This window comes from Neopsephotus bourkii, unplaced genomic scaffold, assembly GCF_033783945.1.
Source record: "Neopsephotus bourkii isolate Nb327-2 ecotype Australia unplaced genomic scaffold, CSIRO-AGI_Nbou_v1 NB_374, whole genome shotgun sequence".
In the NCBI taxonomy this organism is placed as follows: Eukaryota; Metazoa; Chordata; class Aves; order Psittaciformes; family Psittacidae; genus Neopsephotus; species Neopsephotus bourkii.
This window is the reverse complement of record NW_026900880.1, coordinates 89,627-113,221: the sequence shown is the minus strand read 5'-3', so window position 1 is coordinate 113,221 and position 23,595 is coordinate 89,627. Positions and strand designations below refer to the sequence as shown.

Here is a 23,595-nt window from a genome sequence, read left to right as displayed (position 1 = left end):
GAACCAACTCAGTGAGCATGGTGGAGGTGGCACAGATCTGAGGGGGCAGAACATGGGACAGGAGTAGCCCAGACTTTGGTCAGTTTAAGCTGCTTTGAAGCTGAATACCTGGAGAGGAAACAGCTGAGGGCTGATTCAGCTTCCATACAGCCCACAGCAGCTGCTGAGCACAAGTACAGATAACAACTTTCCCATGCTTTGCTTTCACACCACGCTGTTAAGGAATAAGCTACCTGAATCTTATTTTTCCTGTGTAACTTATTTTACTTTATATAGGTTATAGTCTAAGTTTAATGCAGTATTAAGTAATAAATACATGTGAATTATAAAATATGTAAAAAGTTAACATTTTAAATCAATCTATTAAAATTATTTTTAAAAAATTCTGTCATTGTTGGAAAACGAAAAACAAATTTTAAGTTTGCTTGCTGTATTCAGTGTCTGGTATACTTCATTTTTATGTCTTGTCATTTAGTACCTCTTAACTGAAGGTCTTAAACTGATCTGCACTGTATTTCATGCCAGTATCAGTCAGTATATCCTTCATTTAGCTCACTGAATGTAAAGAAAAAAAAGGACCAAGAACTGAAAATTAAAAAAAAAAAAAAAAAAGGGGCTAAAAATTCAGGAGAACAAAAGTCTTAAAATTCAGGTTAAAATAAAGCCTGGATTCATTTCTAATTTTTTCAGAAAGCCAGCATAACACTTAAGTTTACCTGTGCTGCATTTACCAAAAGACAAGTGTTTGTTGGCAGTATAACCAAGTATTTTCTCTAATTGTCAGCATTTTACACCAGGACTTGAACTATGCTTAGAGCTGTATGGCATTTGAAACAAAGAAATTATTATCTTGACTTTGACCTACCCTTTCAAAGGATTTGCAATGTAGCAGTTCAACAACAACAGGCCTATGGGAGGTGCATTCAATTTTTAAATCTCTTTTCTAATGAAGGATAATCTGCGAATCCCAAATTTTGCAATTCATCTTTTTTCTATGTGATTAAGGGAGAGGTCTCAGTACAAACCAGAGTAAATTACACAAGTGTCTCTCCCCAAAACTGATTTTTTCTCTGTTACAGCAGTGTGACACGACTTCCAAAAAGGAGCAAGCAAACATGATGAAGAAGAGATTCTTATCAAGGCTTTGAAAATGTCAGAAGAGGCAATAACAGGGTTTAACTAGTTTGGTTCTGTAAACATTTTGTCATTTCACAGAAACATCTCTGGTGGCAGAAGGGAGATAAAATTATGCTTTTGTTAGGTTTTCAGTGATGCATTTCAGGGCTTCTCCACCTATCAGGAGACTACTTAATTGTTTTAATTATCATCCTGATAATGCAACACTTCATACTGAAGGACTACTTTCTTCTTTTCATATTAAGCAAGCTTAATGTTGGACAGAGGTGAAGATTTATCTCCCACTATCTAACACTTGAACTTTGAGCTTCTGAACATTTCAGGAACGTCAACCTCAAGCTCTCTTCACCCACCAAGGAAAACTGCAATTGCCCAAATAGCCTTCTCTTTACGGCAAGACAACAGCTCAAGTTCCATCATGCCCTATTCCTCCCTTCATTCACTGAACAGGCTGCCAGTACAGGTTTAGCAGATGCTACGTGGCGCAGGTGCTTGAAACCATTTTTTACTTGGGCAATGAACATTGTTCTTCAGCCATGTGCTACAACAAGTGAAAAGCTCCACAGCCCGTTACAAACATGCTTAAATATTTGATGATTTAGATTAGAAAGCCTCTGAAGATTATACACAAAAATACGCTTGTTTACAGTTACCTGCTTTAGGCTGTATGCTGTACAAACCTGTGCTTGGTGCACCCTCTGGAAAGCTTTCTCAATGGAAGCTGAAGCCCTGAAGGTACTATCTTTAGTACCAGCCTCCCCCAACAGGAAGTTTCATGGGCACTGTGTTCTGCTCAGAAATTCAGTTGCCTCTGGCCACAGATAACCATCCATTAAGTAACCCTAAATGTTATTCTCTCAAGGTTAAAAAAGTGTGTTTAAGATTACTCTGGCTTTCAGGTCACATTCTTGCATCCTTCCTGAACTCGTGCTTCCCAGGAGATTCTGCCTGGTGATGGATACAATCTGTTTTTCCTCTTGTACTTAGAAGTTGATTCATTCATCACACTAGGTGGGGAACATTTTTTAAGCACTGGAATGAGAGCTGGTCAGCACAAAACAGCATGCATGAAAGGAAAACTGTGAGGAAAACAAACCTATGTTAGGATTGAGAAAAGTCAGAGAAGTGCACAAAAACGTCTCCTGCAATACACGACGCCTTGTATCAAGCAGATCACTGCATCTCCTTCCCAAAACTCTGTAAATCTCAACTGAAGTTCTCATTATTAGGATGCATTATGGTTTATTACCATTAACCTGGAGTATCACCTCAAAAAAAACCAACATTTTCTCTTATCTTTGAAGCCTGTTCAGGGAAGCCACTCAGGAAGAAAACTGCTCAATACATGGCCTGGATTAGTATTGTCTACATAATGAACCCATTACATCAACAGAAATTATTGCAAGTATTTTCCACATAAGTTTTTAATAGAGAGTGACTTTTCTCCATATATATTTTCTGCTTCATGGTATCTAGACTCGTCATCTTAACTCTCCCATATAACTGCTAAAGTTCTAGAAAACAGAAACCAGCTTTCACTACAGCTGAAGTCGTACATATCATTACATGTCTCACCATTCAGTTTTCACCTCACAAGCAAAAGGAACTAGGATGTAATCAACACACGTCAAATAACAAAACTACTCATAAGATTACTGAGAAAATTTCCTTTCAAAATCAGAGGGAATTAATACCAGGGTTTGCCTTTGCATGGTATAGATATTCATACTTACCAAAAACTCTTCAGTCACAGAATATTTGACTTGAAGGAACATCTAGGACTTTGGGACAGGTCACAAAGCTCAAAGAATGTAGTTTTAATCTACGGGGTAATTACTGTTGTGCTGTACATACAGAAGCAAACCAACTATTTTAAAGCTCAGGTTGCTTAATGCAACAAAATGCATTCAGAACTAAAAGCACCATTGGTACAGAAAATCAATTAAACTCTAAAGATGAAATCTTTCTGCTGCTGTTGATTTTCAAGTATTGCTAATCTAACTGATCTGTTACTTAACCTGCCCATGCTACCATTGATTTCAACAGACCAGTGCTAATGATTTTTTTCTAAAGCAGTCCTTCAATACAGAAAAAAGACAGACAGATGTCATAGCCACAGAAGAGACACTAATAGGGCAGAGACACCTCCCTGCTGAAGTCCTATCAGTATGTAAGGTGATTACCATATCTGGGGTCACCACAGCTCTTCAGGAGGAGATATCAGACACAGGCAAGGCAAGACACAACCCTTATCTATTGTTGAAAGCTGATACATACAGCAAAAGGAGTATGTTTTATTTTTTAAATATGGGTCTTCTATTTCCCTCCTCCAAGATCTCATATTTCTAAAACTTATTAGCACTAAAACACTAACAGAAAAAAAAACAATCTTTTTCCTTAAATTTTGCCCTTTTTTTCCCCAACAGCCAGTTTCTAAAGAGTGAAAACAATTCCAATAGAGAAAAGCACACTTTAAAGGTACATGTCTAAAATGTTACAACAGTCTATACCTTATTTCAGTAGAAGTCATGACATAATGTGCTTCCTGTCCAAGGCTTTGTTATGCAACGGAAATCCTTTCAATAGAAGCATAGATGGGTCAAAACAAGCTACAGCTACTGTATCTGGAGAGGAAAAAAGCTTCCATTCCCACATATAATTCTATTCAAAGTGTATCTGATAGCATTTAATGGCATCCCCATTGCATCTTCCCCTTGCACCACAGTATATGGCTTTAACTGAATGCCTTAAAAAATCTAAGAAATTAGTTAGCTTATTTTCTTTTCAATAAAAGTCTTGACCAAGGAAGGGGGCACTTCAGAAGTCATCCAGTAAGTAAGCACATGCAACAAATGACATGGGAAACACTACTCTGGGGTTCTTGAACATCAGAGCACTGCCTAGCAATTCTAACTCAATTCCACTCTGTAACTGGTGGACTGAGATAGGGACAGAGACATCAACAAGGAGAATAATATCTCACACCTGACTGCATCTGCTATATTCTACATTCTGCTTTCATAAGTTTCAGAGACCCTTTGGCCCTACACATCCCTACAATGATTCTTAAACCAGAGAATTAAGAGACCCTAGATGGCAAGCAGGCCTCCCCTGAAGTGACGGTAATAGCCCAAGACGTGTATAGCATACAGCTTTGTAGCATCTTCAGCTCAGGCTTTTATTGCTGATGAGTACTTTGTGAGATTTGCATCATTTATATAACTGAAAGTAGCTACCACTACAGAGTTATAGGATGGCTACAACAAAATGTTACCAATCCAATTAAAACCAGAAGTCAGTCTCTGCTTTCCGGAAGATGAAGGCAGCATTTGACTTTAACTGGCAATAAAAGCCTTTAAAATCATCATTGTACTTCTTACTACGTTAGAAAGACTCACTTCCAAGTTGTGTCAAACTCAAGCAGTCCTGAAAGGACTGCTCCCTTCTTGTATTTGGAGGTTTGAGGGGCACGGTTTCATTTGCAGTACAAAACAATCTGAAGGTGCTGCAGAGAAAGCAGGGCAAGAAAAAAACTAGAGGAGATGCATGAGGAAGCAGGAGAAGGATGTTGAGTGCATGTGGACTGGCAGGGAAAAAGGAGGAGGAAATGAAAAGTGCTGGCTGGAAAAGGAGGGGTGGGAAGGGAACCCTTAAACAGCAAAACAAAAAACAAATCCTCAGCTTTATGACAGGAATATCTGCAATGCCCCAACCATCTCCACCTGTTTAGCCACAGCAATTCCACTGCACGACTACAAGCCAAGGAATCTCTCCATCACCCCAGGCTCCTGGCTATACTTCATCAATAGGATGCATGCAAACACGCTGCTCTGCCTAATAGGCACAACTTCTACAGAAGCAGGTTTCTGACCTTCCAGCAATAAGCAGAAGGAAGGAAAGATTGTTCCATAACTAAATACCAAACGATGAATTCCTGCTGTAAACTACATTTTTTCATATTTATTAACAAGGGCATGTAGTACAGCACTCTCATTTCTCATATGCCACTTGGTCTCTTGCTCTGTAAAGTCAAATCAAAATCCAGAATTTCTCATTTTCCTGATGTGTGATGCATTAAGCTCTTACTGGGTAATGCAACTCTGGGACTACAATTGCTCTTTATTTCCCTTTCCCCCTTCAGACTGTCAAGGCAAAATAAAGCACAGCATTTTTTCAAATATAACCTGTGACAGCTGAACTGGTCAATCACTGCTAGAAAAGAAAATCATAGAATCATAGAATAGTTAGGGTTGGAAAGGACCTTAAGATCACCTAGTTCCAATCCCCCTGCCATGGTCAGGGACACCTCACACTAAACAATCCACATTTTCAACTATTATTCAAGTTATTGCAAAAAGTGTTTAAAAACTGTAGTTTACAGCCTCAGTAGAAGCTCTTTATATTTACATTTGTACAATTGTCAAATACCAAGTCTGCTCCAATAAGTGTAAACTGACTCATTATAAAATAATCTTTACTTTGTTTCAGGCTTTCGTGTAGCTCATTAAATATCTCAGCCTGCCAATAGATGCAGCACCACTGTCAAATCGTGCTCAGGTACCCATTGTTTTCAGTGTTAATTTGACCTCCCTTAAAACAAACCTACTGTTTGTAATGATAGCAGTAACATCTTTATTTTTTTTTTCCCCTCTGGATAAGACAGGACAGAAAATCTTTGCAGTGACAGTCAAAGAGTGCCGATGTGAAACAAAGCCCCTGTAACACACACATGTACTTCTCTATTTTAGTGCTAGACAAGCTGTCCTGTGTAGCACTGGAGAAGGCATCCTTTCCCACAGTGAAATCCCACAGAGTCAGGACTCATCCCAGTTGGACTGAAACTCTCTCTCCAGAGCCACAGAACACACATTTTCTTCACCATCCAGATGAAAGCCACCGAAGAGCATCACCCCCAGCCAACAGCACATTCCAGCTTGCTGACTCACTGCATGTCACTGCCATTGGGTTAGGTGACTTCTTGTTTCCAGCACACCAGATTTTTTAAATCTGCTCAGATTTACTGCTTCCATTTCACAACACTTTTGCACTCAGTTCCTACGTGCAGCCAAAGGGTAATGCCCCACATTACAAAGATAGAAAAGATAATGCTCCACAGGAATGATTAGAAAGGGCTCACATTTCATCCCAGCCTTCCCAAAACGAACCTTTCTGAAGATGTAAAGGAAACACGTTGAAGGCATTTCTCATTGTGCTGCTGTACACCTGCAGAGACCGACCAAGGTCAGGAAAGGAAACAACAAAATTCTTCAAGAAAGCCAGTTCCTTTGTCATCTGAACACATGCAGGAAACACTGGAAGTGTCATAGGAAAGTTTTCCTAATGAGTTCCTAGCCCAGTCTTGCAGAAGCCAAATACTGATAATTGTTGTTAGTCCCTTCCAACTGTCTGCTCTATTCTATACTGCTCTGAGGAATAAGTGCAATAACATCTGGCCATTTCAGTTCAATAGTCAACCAGGCCAGGTCCCCACATTTGCAGAGGTTTCTGTGCTGCTAAGCACAGCAACAGGCACAGAGCTCCGGTTTGAGGGGAGAGCAGGATCAAGGTCTGGGTCTGGGTCAGAGCTCCTCTGGTTTCACTGCCCTATTTGCCAAAGAAGGGCCTGGGCTGGGGATCTATTGCTCTGAGTTAACCTCGGCACCCTTCAGAGAAAGCTATGAATTATTCTGTAACACAAATAATATTAATTACCAGCCACTTTTTTACAGATACTTGAAGCACATTTAAAAATATTCCGTCATTGTGCAAATAATACATAAAAGGTAGGGGTTTTTGAAAATAAAGTGTTTTCAAAATATGCTTTCTCTTCGAAACAATTTTTAAAGTTAAATCAGCAAAATTTTCTGCTGCATTAAACTGGTGACAAAACAAAACAGCTGTAAATCTACTTGCAGTAATTCATGAACATTTATCTTTCCTCCTGTTTAATATAAATATGTCTTTACACAACAACTTAATTTAGCAGCATTCCTTTCCAGGAGCATGCTCAGGAAGTTAATTCCTAATAGAAGTGTTCATGCACAACCTTTGCAAAACAGCAAGATCATCTTTATATTTCTCTGAATTTCCAATATTAATGTAAATCCTGAAAAGTCAAAGCAGGGATTTAACTGTCTTAAATTTTCCATTGTGCTTTTAAATATACATTTTCTCTCATTTGAGATTCTATTTGGATGTTAGCAACTAACTCTTATTCTTTTTAATCTCTGTTAAAGTGCACAGGGATGGGCACAGCATAACCATTTGTAGGTTCAAGATGAAATATCAGCAAAAGAAAATTGTCAAAGGCAGATATATTTCAGCATGAATCATTAATTCCTAAAGCTTGAGTCTCTTCATTATTCATTACACATTTTTCATCCTGCATTATTCCCTCAGTTAGCAGATTTGCAATGAGATACTTAAAGCTCAAAAGCGTTAACATGTACCTGAGGAGACGAGGCTCATGCCTCAGCACTATCAAACTGAGCAATTCACAGGTAACCACAAGATTAAAAACGTTTTTTTCCACTGTATTGCAAAAATCACAGCCACTGAAATCTGGCATTTGACAGACCAAGCCCTTCAGCCTCTATGACTAGTTTCCCTGACTATTTGCAGGGTGCTTCGTTTTGCCAAAATAGCAAACAAGAAAACCCAATCACAAATATTTGTATTTCTACCAGATTTGTGCTGTCTCTATGATGTTAGAAGTTAGGAAGCTATTTGTGCAATTATTCCAGTAAGAATTACATGCTATTTTATCAGTTCTAAGGAAAGACTGTTACTTTATATTCCACATTCCACTGCAGTGCCTAAATTCAAACTGGGGTAAACCAGAGCTGCTTCATTGCAGAGAAGGAGACAACATCACAGCTGAGAATGGCCTCCAGTGTTTAAATAAGGGAAAATACTAGCTGCTGCTGCCTCCACACATATGGCTCCATTTCAACAGTCTGAAGAAAAAAATCCATACTGACTGATTTCCAAGCCATTAGGAGTTCTTACACATATTCTCACTGGCTAGAAGAGGCACAGTGCAGACTGCAGAACAGGAATAATACATGGGGGACTGTCAGTGAAACACTTAAACCATCTGCATTTTCACAGTGTTTGGCAGCCTAGGTCGGGGGGTATAATAAAGGGAGTGGATATAAATGCGTAAAAGTCACTGAACCAATTTACAAGGCATTAGTGCACTGGCTCCCAGACTTCAACCCCTCAGCAAGAATTCTTTCAGAGCAGCTCTCTCCACCCTCCTTTTGGCAAACGCTCAGACATGCTCAGCCCAGCGGACAGATCCACAAACAGCTTTTACAGAAAGCACATGTAACTCCTTCCCTTCTCTCTTGCACTACTTTAACAAAACAAAGCCCCAGTGTGAAAACCCATGCCCTTGGGAAAAGGGTGGCAGCAGTCTGAGACTCGGGTCCATCTGATCCCTATCACAGAAGCCTGTGGCATCTCACATGCAGTCTGTGTGGTGCAGCAGAGCCTGGACCCCACACCTCGCATATCTCCATCCTGGCACTGGCACCTCAAGCATCAACAGCAGGGTGTCACAGCCTCTCTCCCACTCCATGAAACCATATGCCAGAGAGATCTGCCCACCAGCTGGGGCTGGCACACCATGGCCAAGTGGAGCCATGGCTGTGCAGCAGCGAGACAGCATGTGCATGTGCGTGTGTATGTGTCTGCCTTAGTGGAGCCCAGCAGAGCATTGCTGGAAGATGCTCCACGCACAGCAGCAGAGAGCTTCTGCCCACCCCTGTGAGATGGATCTTAGCAGGGAGGCAGGGAAGATCCGTGACCTGGCGCAGGAGACACTAACGTCAATGGCATGACTTCACTGGAGTGCCAGCAGTTTAATTTCACAAGATAAAAGGAAAATCAAGGAGCATCAAGGAAAGCATTTATGATATGGGACATCTCATGTCCTGTAAACACCCAGTGTAGCTTCCCTTCCAGGAACTTGTTTATTTTCAGACTCATCTGGCACAGAACAAAGCACTGGTCAGACACGTCCCTTCTCCAGCAAGTTTACAAGTGGATGAAGTGCATCAGCATCAGGAAAGACACTGAGGTGCATGGGAGCCCAACATCACCCTGAAAGAAACACCAAGTCTGTGACCCACTCTTTGTTGCACTCCTCTCCTTTCACCCCAATATTGTAAAATCTGACTCTTAAGATAAAACTTTTTCTGCACTTGATTAGTCACACAAATCCTATCATTACAGAGCTATTTGTGTGCTGCAGCTTTTGGGATGACATCTCTTCAATGCCTGCAATGGTTATTTGGTGTATAGCTTGCAGTTCAAGCAACAATCTCGCTTTTTATCTCCCCTGAGGCACTCGCAGAACAATAAGAGGTGGAAAAAAATAGGTTTCAGTCTTGTTTGACAGAAAAATCAACATTATTTCAACCCTTTTTAAAGTTTATCTATAATCATCTTCTGATTTAAAATTTACTAGCAGACATTCAACTTCAGAACAAGTCAAACAGTTGCAGAGTGCAGGGACACAGATACACTACCCTTGGTCACCACAGCACTGAAGTCAGGAGCTTGCAGCCAAGTGTTTCAGCTGGCAACATCTGAACCATTAATGGGGAGAATGCCCAGGAAAGGCATTATCAGGATAGGCATCATGTCACATACACAGATATTGTAGGAAGGAAAGAGAGGGGTCAATAACCCTGCTTCTCTCTAGCTCCCTACCTCTGATGCACTGCATCCCTCTACAGAGTGAGGAATCACAGCACACAGTCAGGGCAGAGTGTAAGACAGGGCTCAAAGAGGGAAACTTCTCCATCCTTCCTGCCCCAGCAACCCCACAACACTACCTGTGCATCACCTGCTGCAGAATCTGGTTCTGTCTATTCATTAAATTAATGCACATGCAAGAGAGTGTTTTCACTGCCAACTTTACCAAAAATGATGATGGGTTCTATCACTCTCATTTCAAACCTGGCATAACAGAGAAACTCTTTTACGCCAAAACAGGAGCTTCCCATTTACACGACCAGTTAGACGTGAAAGCTAAGCTGCTTTTACAAACAATTAGCAGTATTAATGAATGAAAGGTGATGATTTTCATAATAATTTTTAATAGGAGAATAAGAGATCATATTGTTCAGGGCTTCTATTTCAAGGTCATTTCAGTTAAAGGAGATATTCGTTGGGTGAACAAGTTTCATTGAAATCAAGATGGTTTATCAAAAACCTTTCTGGAAAAAAAAATACCACCTTCATACCATTGCATTAGACTTGCCCTTCAAACTCAAATCCCATATCAAGGTTCCTGTGCCTGAGCCTGCCTGCAGACTTGCTCATTACAGTCCCTGTGGATTGTGTTTTCAAAAGGGTTCATGATTCCTTTCTTTCAGTCCAATGATGAGGCAGTTTCCTTTTACAGCTCCTGCCCAGAGTGCTACTAAGAGCTCAGCACAACATGGGTGCATTTTCCACTGTCTATTTTTTCCTGTCATTTCCAAACGAGATCATTTGGGATCATTCCCTGAGGAGCATTATAGATAAAAATCCTGCATCTAAGCTTATTTAGCAGACATCAAAACAGACCTTGGTAATCTAGACCTGTTGTGTCAAGGCACATATAGAGAACACAGGGGTTTTCTCTTTTCCTTTTCTGAGCAGTGGATATGAAGGGCTCCCTTAACCTTATCCTTTGTTTAGGATAGCTAAATAGCATGCCTCCTCCCAAGTCCACAGATCTGAACATCAAAGGCTCTGCAACAGTTGTAAATACAGTTGAAGTCATTTGCAAAAGTAAATCATATCTGGGACCGTTGTCTGCTGTGGGTACCAGATTATCTCTGAGCTGCATCCTGACCAGATTAGCTACACTTCCCTGGAAAACTTCTATCAACATCCTCCCTGCTGTCCTCTCAGCAATGACACAGGAACAGCTAATTTTCTTGTAAGAAAACTTAACTCTGGTTGTTCTCCTCACATAAGACTTGGAACTTCTCCTTGTTGGCTCCTTAACTTTTCTGAATAATTAATGTAGCAGTTTTTTAAAAAGCCACTCATCTGTGCTGCTATACATCATAAAAATGTGAAACAATCCAACCAACCTCATCCTTCTAGCAAGCCAGGACATTAATACCCTCACCTGTGCTGAACTGTGATGACAAATATGTGCAAGAGAGTATTTAACTGTGGAACATTATTATTTAAAGTCCAGAGTAAGATACATTGAACATTTGCCTGCACTTATTATAACAGGCTATAACTGAGGTTTAAGTTAGATCAGACACTTCTTAGATTTTCTTCTGCATTATTTAGCTAAAAAATAAAAGATCCACTTTCATTTGTACTGTCCAATGCCAGGGAAAGACCTTTGTGTTCAGCTTTAGATAGGGGTCAGAAAATGGGAGGTAGCACTGAGGAATGCATCACAGTCCCACAAAAGAGTTTGGGTACTCTAAGGTCATCATTTCACTTGTGAGAAATACTGTTAAACTTCATTTTCACACCCAGCACTGACAGTGCTTTAAAGAAACACAGTCTCATTCACATGAGGGCTCTAGCTTTTTGCTTTCAGGTATAAAAATCTTTACAGACAGGACATCTCCAAACTGCTTTGGAAATCCCATTTGTGCAAAACAGGCATAGTCTGCTGATCAAGTCTCAGATGCTATTCAAAGTACCAGCTAACTCCTAAAACTTGTTACAAAACAATACTAAATAACATACCAACTTTTGTGTTACATTCAGAGCCTATTTCCTTTTATTCAGCTCCCTCATTAGAGTCAGCAACAAATCAGTAGGTATAGCAATAATAAGGCTGAGTTTATCTATTTCCTCCACTCCCTCTTCTCACTGTATTACTTGGAACAATAACAGGATGCCGGGATGCAGGACGGGAAAAGGCTGACTCCCAGCTGGAAAACCTTAGAGACTGGAGAGCTGAACACTCCCAGTATTGCTTAACAAAAAGAGAAGTGTATTTTTCTGTTTGATCTTCATTTTCTGTACACTGCTTAACGTTTTGGGATACGGCTGATTTTAGTTTGCCTGATTTAGGAACAAACCGAAGCTCCACCAACTCTGACTCAGGTAAGGGACAAATGGTATTTGCTGTTCTTTGGCTATGAAGTTCATTTCAAAGGTTTTTAACTCCAAAAATCTCTTCCAATGTCTTAAATAACTTAAGAAATATTACCAGACAGGCTATGAAGTTTATATATACATCCACAGAACACTCTGGGCCTAACAAAGATGGCACTTGAACCAAATTAAAGTGCGGATAACAGCAGATCTGTTTACAAATGACACTGGAGGAGGAAAATCTCTGTCTTTCTTGGGCTATATCACAATATTCCTAGATTCTTTAAAATATGAGACATTTTATGTGCCTTCTTTTTTTTCTTTTTTATTATGATTTGTAATATTTAGATCATATTGCTGATGCTTATTCATAAGGGAAAATGGACAGAAATGATACTGCAAATTGCACCTGTAACCCTTAAGGAGAGGATTTCACTTGCAGTGTGAACAGTTACAGGCTTAGTACTGCTTTGGGTGAGAACGTGTATGCTGTGCTATGATCCAGTGCAGAATGCTTTATCAAAGTGGGGGCTGACTTGCTATCTGTGTTTAAGGTGCTATGGCTTTACCATGACCAATATCCAGAGGAGGTAAAGGCCATGTACCCTAGCCAACTTGGGCATATTTCCCAAGCTAATAGATTTGTTAAAGGCTTAGAGAAAAGGTTACATAAACACATCAGTGACTTGGTCTCCTAAATTTCAAGTTTAAGTGCCCCAGGTACTTTAGTACCATAACTCCGGGCTACCAGGTTTCATAGCCCCTGTTCTAAAGGACCAGAAATTCTTATTTTAGAAGTTTCTTGACTTCAGTGGTCCAAAAAGAATAATTTTTTCTGACAATATTTTATGAGCAGGGACTTGCTACAAAAAGGTTGGTGTATAAAGATAGTGTAAAGATACTACTAAAGATAGTGTAGCAAGACCCTGAGCTAATAAGTTTGCTGTACAGCTTGCAGAGACAAGGCATTTATGCATAAGAGATGAACTGATACTGCTTTTCCTGTAAGAACTCTGTTCTGTAATACTGGGACTGTCAGTGTGCACAGCACCTTACTGTGCTCTTGTCAGACTGTAATAAAGATAAAGGAAGGAAAGAAATGCAAGGAAAAAAGATACAGAAGAAGATGAATTTCTGTGAGAAAATCTGTTCCATTCTTAGCTATCGAAAATATTAGAAGTTGGTGATACTGCAGTTAACAAAGGCATCGTTGTTCAATATGTCCCTGCCTCCACTGACTATAAATCATTATATCAGCATTTGTAAAAGCATACAGTATTATAGATGTTCATGTAAGAAAAAAATATTAGACAAAAGCAAGGATACTCCAATGGTTTACATGATTTACTAAAGTTTCTCATCTTAGGCTAATTTGTGCCTTGTAACAACAACCAATACACCAGAAACAAATCACAGAAATGCTGACTTGCAATTTATCTGCAGTTGTCTCCAGGAGTTATTTTTTATCCTAAATAAAGGGTGGCCAACAGGAGAAAAGGACAAGGAATTGATTTAGCATATGAAAACACTGGAATAGTGTAGTATACTGGGGAGAAGAATGTGAAGTTACAAACACTAAAATTCATTTGAAAGCAAAAGATAAACTCAATTAACAAATCATCCCTGCTTTGCCCACAAACCTGGGCTTTGTTTTTCCAAGTGCTATGGTTGTATTGCAACAGGAATTTGCCAAAGCTTTGCTCTTTAACATAAGATCATAAAATTGTTACTTAAACATTTTAAAACACATGCTGACACTGAAATTATGACATGACATAGCTACACTTCCATCAGCAACCCGCAGCTTAAAGAGCACTAGGTGCAGGGCTGAGTGCTGAAGAGGCAGCTGAGGCAGAGAAAGTTCCACCCAAACAGTGGCCAGCAGGTTTGTTGCCAGGTTTGTTTCACATCCTGCCTCTCTGTTGGAGGAAGCAGAACTGAAAACAGGATATAGGTAAAAATCACTGGGCAAGGTTTAGAAGCTCCTCTGATTTACAGCATTTATGGAACAAAGGACTTCACTGTGCACCCATAAATCAATTAATTCCATTAATATTACAAATGGAAAATAGAAAAGCGTTTTGAAAAACTCTTTTTTCTTGTTAGGGTACATGTCTACAGAACTACAGGCTTCTATCAGGCCAGCTAATGCTTTCTATTTTCTAAAAAAAAAGAAGTTACATCACAGAATAAACGTAACTGATTATTTCAAGCAGCTGAGCTTTCTGTGAGGAATCTTCACCATTATTTTTGCAATGTATTTGTAATTCCAGGTTTTGCTCAAGTTCTAGATGTTTAATTCAGAGGTCCAGATATTAGTGCTAAGAAGAAAACATGAGGTGCTCTGTCTTTGGGAGAAATTTGTTGGCCATGAAAATATTCTGGTGTAATTTTATAAAAAAACAAATGTCTTCCCCTTTGTTATCCTTGTGGGTTTACAAACCAAAAATCCCTCAAAGTTTAGCCCTCACAGGACTGGTTTCCTTCTAACCTAGAACAAAGCAGACAGTGATTTTTCTGTGTAAACTGGAGACTTGCTAAGACAGAGAGATGCCCAGCTCACAATCACTAAGGTAAAATAATTCCCCACACATGGAGAAAAGCGGATGAGAACAGACCTTAGGACATCCATAGCTTGACACTAGTTTGATCCATAATGAATTTTCTTGATCCATGTGGGGAATTCAGTTCAGCATCCTGCTCCATTTGAAGGGCTTATGCAGGTGTATGTCCACTGCAAACACAGAAAGAAGACAACACTCTGGTGCCATGATCAGGAGACACCATGTCTGGTGCCAAGGAACTTCCCATCACCCTGCTCTAGTCCCCAGGTACAGAGCCCACTGCAAACCCAGGAATCCCACCAACAGAATTTACCAATGCATGTACCACTTAATTACTCAACTCTGCAATCAGTTTGGTCTTGAAACAGAAAAAAGAAAAAAAAAAAAAAAGAAAAATTGTAAAGGGTTTACAAATCAAAAATCCCTCAAAGTTTAGCCTGTTTAACCTGTTTGTAGTTTCACCTGTTTATAGTTCTTCAGTGGAACAATACAAACTAGCCCTTTCATTCAATGATAACCTGATCTTCACTCATCTTGATATATTTCAAATTTGTCAATAAGCATGAAATTAATCACACTGTGAATCTAAGATCTTGCTGAATATTTTAAGTAAGTTGTCTCTGTAATATTCTGAGACGTTATCTGTGCCGTGAGTCTCTTTTGTACATATGCTGCTATACACATCTGTCTGGCAGGCAGAAGATTTAGGGCCCAGCCCTCCTAGGTGCTTGTTAAAGCCCACAGACGTTCACAGAAGTGGAACAGTTCAAGGGATGTGTCTTCCAAGCTGGGCAAAGAGAGGGGAAGCGCAGAGGAGAAACTTACCTGTCCATTGCAGGTGTTCACACTGCCTACACTTCAGTTATGGTACTCTGAGTATATTCAAGTAAAGATTTACAATCAATAAAAGAGAGACACAAAGGTGGATGGGGCCTTTCCAAAAGACCAGTGGAAGGGAAGGAGTACTTTTGTGCTATCTGAAATATAAGGAGTTACAGAGCACCACCATAGACAGAGGTAGACCAAAAGCAGAAATGTTTTAAATTGTTCATTTTTCAGTATCAAAAGAGGTCAGTTCTCTTGTCCTACCCTAGGCATCACCAGAACCTTCATGTTCATGTAGGATCTCACACTGTCCTCTCCCAAAACTTTAGGAGAAAGAGCCTCCTGTTTGTGTAACACATTCTTTCAAAAAGTCTACTGTCAGTCTCCACAAATTAGCGGTAGCCTACCTGGCTTTGCCCCCACTGAAGTCACACATTTCCCTGAAACCTCCTCTCTCCCCAAGCCCACCAGCAACATCTGGAATGGTGCTTCTGACACCTGGCAAAGTTCACAGCACACAAGGTGGGTTATCTGCAGCACACACGGGACCTTGTTCTTATTGTGTATGACAATATAAAGGGAAATTCAACTTCCACAGTATGCCTGAAGGATACACTTGAATTCCTTCTCCTGCCTTTGTCCACATTTCTAAGCGATGCATTGGTAGGATTAGTCTTCCTTTTCCCCTTCCTTTTATGATGCTATCTGCTATGAATTTGTGTCCTGGAAATCCTCTAGGAGTGCAAATTCTACCTTACAACATACTGCTTGAGAAGACTAAGGGCCTAATGCTGCTCTCCTGCAAATGATAGGAAATCCTGCCATTGATGGGAACTGTTCCTGTCACAGGTTCAGCTTCACTGGCAGAATCTCCAATGGCACATAGCTTTAGATTAGCTTCTCCATTCTTTTTGTGGGATACTCCCCCACTACCTCCAGTCCTAGACCTGAATTCAGAGATTTACGTTACGTTACTGGAATTTATTGCCATTATCTTTCAGATATATATATATGGTCTGTTCACAAGAGAGCTGGTTTACTCATGTTATGGTTAGGCCAACCAATTAATATTACTAACAAAACATCAGACTTTTCACCATCTAATCTATGAGTCCAGAGCTACAATGAAGTAGTATATATTATCTATTTGCTGTTGATTTAGGATTTTAGGCTGCTATTACATAAAAAAAAATAAATATTGTCACACTATGGACATTTTAGTATCATCTACATTATCAATGCACTCCACCTAAAACATATATCCAGCACTGAAATTAAAAAGTGAGAGCAGGAAGCAGAGCACAAAAAGCAGGAATGCTTTTTGTAATGGGTTCATCTTACAAAGACAATAGTGTGAGTTTGACAGTGACAAAGCTACTGCAGAGCTCTATCATTTGTAGCACCATTTAATGGATATATTTGCTTTGTACACTAGATTTGTCAACAGCAGCCCTAGTAAGAGTTTAGGATTAGAACAGATACTGAATTCTCCAGTAACTGCACTTGGAGATGACTTAAGTTTCAAACAGGAAGAAAGCTGCATATTTCTCTCTGGAATATGTAGCGTCATTTTCCTGCTGTGAAATGGTGAGCTGGATTACCTGCCTTATATGGCTTGATTTTTAGCTTCTTTAAATGAAGAGAAAGGGTTCATTCACACAAGAAAAGTGTTTTCAGTGGCCATGAATACGAGTTGGTGAGGAATAAACGTTCTGTTTATGTAGCCACTAAGGAGAGATACAACCTCAGATTAAGAAATACCTCCAGCTGTGCTATGGATTCAGGCAGCAAACCGTCAAGTGCATCACTGCTGTGAACAAGAACTCCCCAGACAGCCAGGTTACTTTAAAGCCACCAGCTCCCAGGGTGGCGCAGGCTGCTCCCCATGCTCACCGCACTGTACCCCAGCAGGGTGGCAGCAGCAGCCACCAGCCCAGATCCTGAGACTGGCTTGAGAATACCTGTGAGCAGAAATGTCCCCGGGACATCCAGCTGGAATGTGCCCAGCTCTCCCATCACTTTCACAAGGGCTTCTTACCACACATAAAGAGACACATGGCATGCCTTGAAACAGGGTCAGTTCTGCAGTCATGACTTAAATGAACTATCACACACCATGCCACCAATCTGTTTTATGAAGCAAGCTCTCCTTGCATGCAGGTTCCCTAGTTGCCTCACGACTGGGGTAGCAAAATGCATCAGACTAATGTCTTACTTAAGTCAGTACATAGATGAGGGAAGAAAAAGTTAAATCACAATAGCTCCAACATGGAAACAAATCCATAAGGAAAAAAGCCTAGCTCTAAAAAAAACCCCACAAAACTTACAATAGATTTCCTCATCTTTTTAAGCTTTCCTGTGTCTGAGGCCCAAATTTTCAGGCCCTCCATGTTCCCTTTCTGAGCACTGTAAGCTTGAAATTTGCTTCTCTAGTTTTATTTTGATTTGAAGATGAGATTTTCCAGACAGGAGCTAAGCTGTAAATAAAAATATCGAAAGGCTCATTGTAAATTCATAAGAGCAGTAATAATATCATTTGTATCATCTCACAACACATAGTTATTATAACAATGGAAATGTTCCAGGAAAAGACTGAACTATAGAGGTAAGCAGAAAAGGTCTTAAAGTTAATTAAGCCTGGTGTGGAAGTCTAGTTGAATAGGGGCAGGAAATATCTGATAAGAATGAACTGACATTTGAATTAGACATTTTTAAAAGGGAGAAAAATACTGAATGCTAATTACCAAAGAAAACATACACAGACACACCCAGGGTTTTTAGCCTCCTGCCCAGCCAGAAAACAAGAGATTTATATTTCTGTACATGCTTTCTTTATCTGCCACAAAATTAATTTTTAGAGGAAATACTAATGGATTCAGTTACCCGGTAGAACAACCTGGACAAAGGGATCAAAACACATAGCCAGCTAAACAGGGCTTCTCTGCTTCAGATTACTGTTAGCACATAAACACCAATTACTGTGACCTGTGCATGATGCTTGTGTTCGAGACAGATACTATTGCTCTTGAGCTTTGGCTGAAGAAAAATGTCAAGAAAATCTTATCTGCTGTAAACACAGCTACAATGTACTTTAAAAAAATAATTTGTATTTATTGCACAGTTTCTCAAAGGATGGGGACTTTTCCTTAATCAAAGCCTCTCAGTTGGAGCTCTGTGCTAGGAAGCCTCACTGATCCTAAGGCTTTATCTGGAAACAAAGGGAAAGTGCAAAAAGCTCTATAATATGTTATTTTCATAGTGTACCTTATTTTGGTTCAGCTTGGCCAAACTCTTAAACATTCAGTGGCAGATTTGGCAGAACCAACCAGGGGGCCTTATGAAAACAGCTCAGTTCTGAAATGGGCACACTGTTTACTGTAGGAAACAAAGCTTATGGTTAGAGATGCTAGAGAAATCTTTTTAGTGATCACTGACACCTTCAATATAACCAAACTGTTCCAATTCTGCACTGGGATGAGCCAAATAATTTTTGGAGGATTCCCTTGTCCCCTTCTTACCCAAACTTCCATTGCTTCCAAAAACTTAAACGTCATCATCTAGGTGTGAAAAGTGCTGGGGATGATGCAGGCTCAGTGCTGAGACACCTGAACCTCTGTCTCTCCTACCAGAGCCACTTTAGTCTGAGCTAAGCAAGAGGAAACTGGCTCAAAGCAAGCAAAAAAGAAGCTGGATCTACAGTCCTGTAAATGTATCACTGAGATCAGCAGAGCGTCAGTCATTCGCAGGAACAGTACACCTGACTGCAAGATCATCCCTGAAACTACTTTTTGCATACAAGGAAGAAAACACATTCTTTGCCTGTCTGTAACCCTGGCACTTCATCACTATTTTCAGCATCTGTCTTTATCAATAATTAATCTGGATGGGAGATATTTTCCTCTTAGTTTTTATATTTTGGACAAAGAATTCACAGGGGAATGTTTTGCAGTTCCAAAGTATGCATATGCAGGGTTAATCTCCCCCCACCTTATTAACTCATTTCAGAACAGAAGGGCAGTACTTAATGCAAAGTTAATCCCCCAAAATAGCTCAGATTTCAACAGCATTTGGCAACTGTCATCAAAAGACGTGTGGCTAAGAACAAATTTTCTGTAATTTCATTGTTAGTTTCACTCCTGCAACATCTGCAAAGCAAATGAATCACAGTAGACATAGGTACTATGAGCTTCCTGATTTTAAAAAATGATCACTCTAAATCAACAGAACACAGAATCTGTATGACACGAAGATCATAAGGTGCAATATTCTCTGTACCAGCTCCCAAACTCTGCTTGTGGGTTTGAGCATTCTCACTGAACACCAGAATAATCCTGCTCCTCAGGAGTCATTCAGCCCTCATACACGCGCTCCCAAAGCTCAGAAGCTGTGAAGAACTGTAAGAAAGTAGCTCATGACCTTAAACTCAGTGCTCTGCATGCTGTCAACAATTTAGAGTAAGGAAAATCTTCTGTTTATGTTAATATATTTATTTGTTATGAAAAAGTGTCATAAAGTTGATTAATAATTTAATCACAAATGAGCTTCAAAATATTTTAATGCCTAGGTTTATATTGGACACTGCGCTTAAGCACATTTTATCCCTTGTTATATTTTATACTAACATATTTGTATGTGAAGTAAAACGCTTTATGCAAGAAAAGATTGGACAATACCACTTGCTTCTTGAAATCACTCTAACCAATTTTGGGGTCACTTCAGGAAAAGGTTCTGTAGTAAAGCATTATATGACCATAGTAGCAAGGCCCAAGTAAGAACTCTTAAGCAGCACCAGAACATACATATTTCAGTGCTTCACCTACTGCATCTGTTCATTTTCAAATTGGTTATCATCAGCTCTCAAGTATCTCTACAGTCTCTGTGATGACAAATACCATTATCATGAAAAACAAGTAAAGATATTGATTCTGCACCTGGCACGATACATGATCTGCATGCTGAAAGTGTGAAATGAGGAAGATTCTTAAAACTCACCTAGTGATTTGGTGTGGGTCTCATAAACCTTCACATGTATTTCCCTCCTGGGTGGGGTAGAAGACCAGCAGTATTACTAAAACTGGTAGATTATGTGGTAGACATACCAGGATGCTCATATGGAAGGAAAACAGTCATCCACAAGAAAAAACAATTTGATTGTGTAACTGATATGATAAAAAGAGAAGGCCAGTGCTCTCATCACCCATTTTTTATGATTTGAAAGTATTTTTTTTACCTTTGCCATGTGACTCATCCTCACCACAGCAAACAACCCTCACTTAAACAGTGCACTGTCATTTCAACAGAAGGGATTCAAGAATTATTAATCTAGTCCAACAGTAGTGCTTCCTTAAGAAGCCCAGTAACTAAACCACATATTTAATTTGCTTCTCAGTTATCAGATTGGTAAGTAAGAAACTCAGATAAAACACCACTTCAACAGAAAAATTATTTAACTAAAAATTGGAATAGGGATCATAGCTTGTGTACATGAAACACAGAAGCAGTCCCTCTTGGTTGGATAACTTCACTCTGTGAGATTTTTGACATACCACATAAAAAACCACCCCTATCTTCTCTCCGACCTATGTGCAAGTTACTCACTGTTGTACATGCTATACGGGTACACAGAAATAGTCATGTTTTATTAGATCTCGTATGGGATTCAGTTCCACAAACGGAAATGTTTCAGATCACCAGATGCAGTTAAACTGTCATCACCCACAAAAGGCTTCCAGTTCTGGCCCACTATGATAGCTGAGTGCACCTGTAGCACTGCAGTGGTCATAGGTTGAAATTAGCAGGCCAGTCTTTCCCCACCCACACCAATATGTTTATTTTCATTTGTCTACCAACCTAAAATACTACCAGGCACATCACTGATGTAAAAAAAAAAAACAGCAAGTCAGAAGAATTTACTGATGCAAGCTCAGATCCTGCACCGGCCTCATCCTGCTGCTCTTTCATATCTGTGATGTGAATCAAACTGCAAACCTATAAATCCCTTTGCTATAAAAGCTACTTGGCAAGGAACAAAGGAGATCTTTGTGACCTTTTACAACTTTCTTCCTCGCCCATTTGTCAAAAATCATTCTGCTTACAGCAGATGTCTGCTTAGACACATTTCTTATTTTCAGTTCACACTCAGCCTTTTCATATGCCCTTCTCTCAGTATTTACTGCAGGACTTTAATGCTGGCGTCAGCAAATCACTTGCTAAATGCAAGCAGGGGTGTCAGGAAGCTCTGGGAGGACATTCAGATAGATTTCATTATCGCTGCCCACCTGCCTTCAGAGCACAAGCTGTCACACATTAGCTTGGAGAGGGCTTTCTTTCCTTAAAAAAGAGAAAAAAAAATAAAGACAAAAAAAAAAAAAAAAAAAGCCAAACCAGTGCTTGCCTCCCCCATTTTTAGCCAGTTCTGTATGTGAGATAACAGAAAGACTAGGAGACCAATCTGGCTGCTTACTGTCCACCAGACAATGAATCTTTAGCATATACATAGTGAGCATTTATACACCTTTTTTAACCAAATTTCTTCATTTCTGGAAGAGGCATGTCATACCTTATTTCTCCATCTACTCATGAGTCAAAGATGTGTTTTGTATCATGCAGTAGAGAATTTTCTGGTGAGCTGGACAGAGGAAAAAAAATCATTAATCTGAGGGCTGCAGCACCTCTCCAATGAAGACAGGCTGAGAGAGTTGGGAGACCTTGTCACAGTCTTTCAATGCTTAAAGGGTCCTGTAAGAAATTAGGAAGGGGGATTTTTACAAAGGCATAGCAACAAGAACAGGGAGAATGGCTTTAAACAGACAGAGATTATATTAGATCCGAGGTACATGTTCTTCCCTGTGAGGGTGCTGAGGCGCTGGCACCGGTTGCCCAGAGAAGCTGTGGCTGCCCCATCCCTGGCAGTGTTCAAGGCCAGGTTGGATGGGCTTGGAGCAGCTAGTCTAGTGGAAGGTGTGCCTGCCTGTGGCAGGGGGCTGGAACTTTAAGGTCCTTCCAGCCCAAACCATTCAATAATACATTTTCCCCAGAACTACCAGAAACCTGGAGCTGAAACCCCAAAGAACTTTCAGAATAGAACTATTTTTTTTTCCCTGCAAAAAAATATGAAGCGCTAAAAATTCAAGTGCTGATTAATCTCCTCAACTATATTGATATATGGTGCTGCATTATCAACACCAAAAACTGAACAGCACCAAATGCATCCAAGAGTACTCTCACAACAGTGAGTGACAGGTGGGTTTCTTTTCAAAGTAGGAGGTTCAGTTAAGATCCTGCTGAAGTGCCTATTCACTCAAAGGTACTATGACAAGTGTAAAATGTCATTTCATAATCAGTTTTCAGATAGGCATTTGCTCTCAAGATTGTTTAGTCATCAAAGTGGCTATTTACTCAAAGGTACTATCATGCATATAAAAAGTCGTTTTATAATCAGTTTTCAGGTAGGCATTTGCACTCCAGACTCCAGTCATCAGTGAAAACCACTTTGCAGATGCATAAAATCGACATAAGGACAATCAGAAATGTAATACCAGGTAGTCAGGCACTTGGCACATTTAAATCAGCTCAATAATCTGGAAAAGAAAAAGCGTCACAGTGTTCTGAGGAAAGGCCTATTTTAAAATGACTCATTAGACATTGTTGAGGACGTGTTACAAGTCAGCTTTACTAAGAACTAAGATAAACACTAAGAAACCACAAGAAAAAATCACATCTGAAAATGCAAGAAAAACAATTGCTCCAGGTCAAATGTTGCACAATTTGCTTAGTTTTTTAAGTAATGTTACTAAAGTTTGAAGACCTAGCCGAGTTCCTTTTCTCACTGCACTCACTTGTGCCCTCAACTCTTCTCACACTGCAAGCTCAAGGGAGTGAAGGAGGATCACAGGTTTGCAGCTTAGACGCCAAGCAGAAACTGGAGTGAAGGTAACAATTATACAGACATGATTACTTGGCTGGTGTGGCTCTCTGGGTTTTTAGAAGCTGGTTAGAG

The 23,595-nt window shown here is 39.9% G+C and overlaps 1 protein-coding gene across 3 annotated transcripts in view; it reads left to right on the top strand.

Annotated features, from left to right (window-relative positions):
* The first annotated feature begins 11,995 nt into the window (after positions 1–11,995).
* Positions 11,996–23,595, top strand: part of CDH5 (cadherin 5) — a 31,253-nt gene continuing 19,653 nt past the window's right edge. The window contains exons 1-2 of one of the 3 annotated variants that reach the window (XM_061348926.1): positions 11,996–12,216; positions 16,060–16,118. The gene's annotated coding sequence lies outside the window, so the exon portion shown is untranslated. Of the gene's footprint in view, positions 12,217–16,059; positions 16,119–23,402; positions 23,529–23,595 lie in introns of those variants that run through there. The other 2 variants (XM_061348924.1, XM_061348925.1) reach the window with 2 other exon arrangements.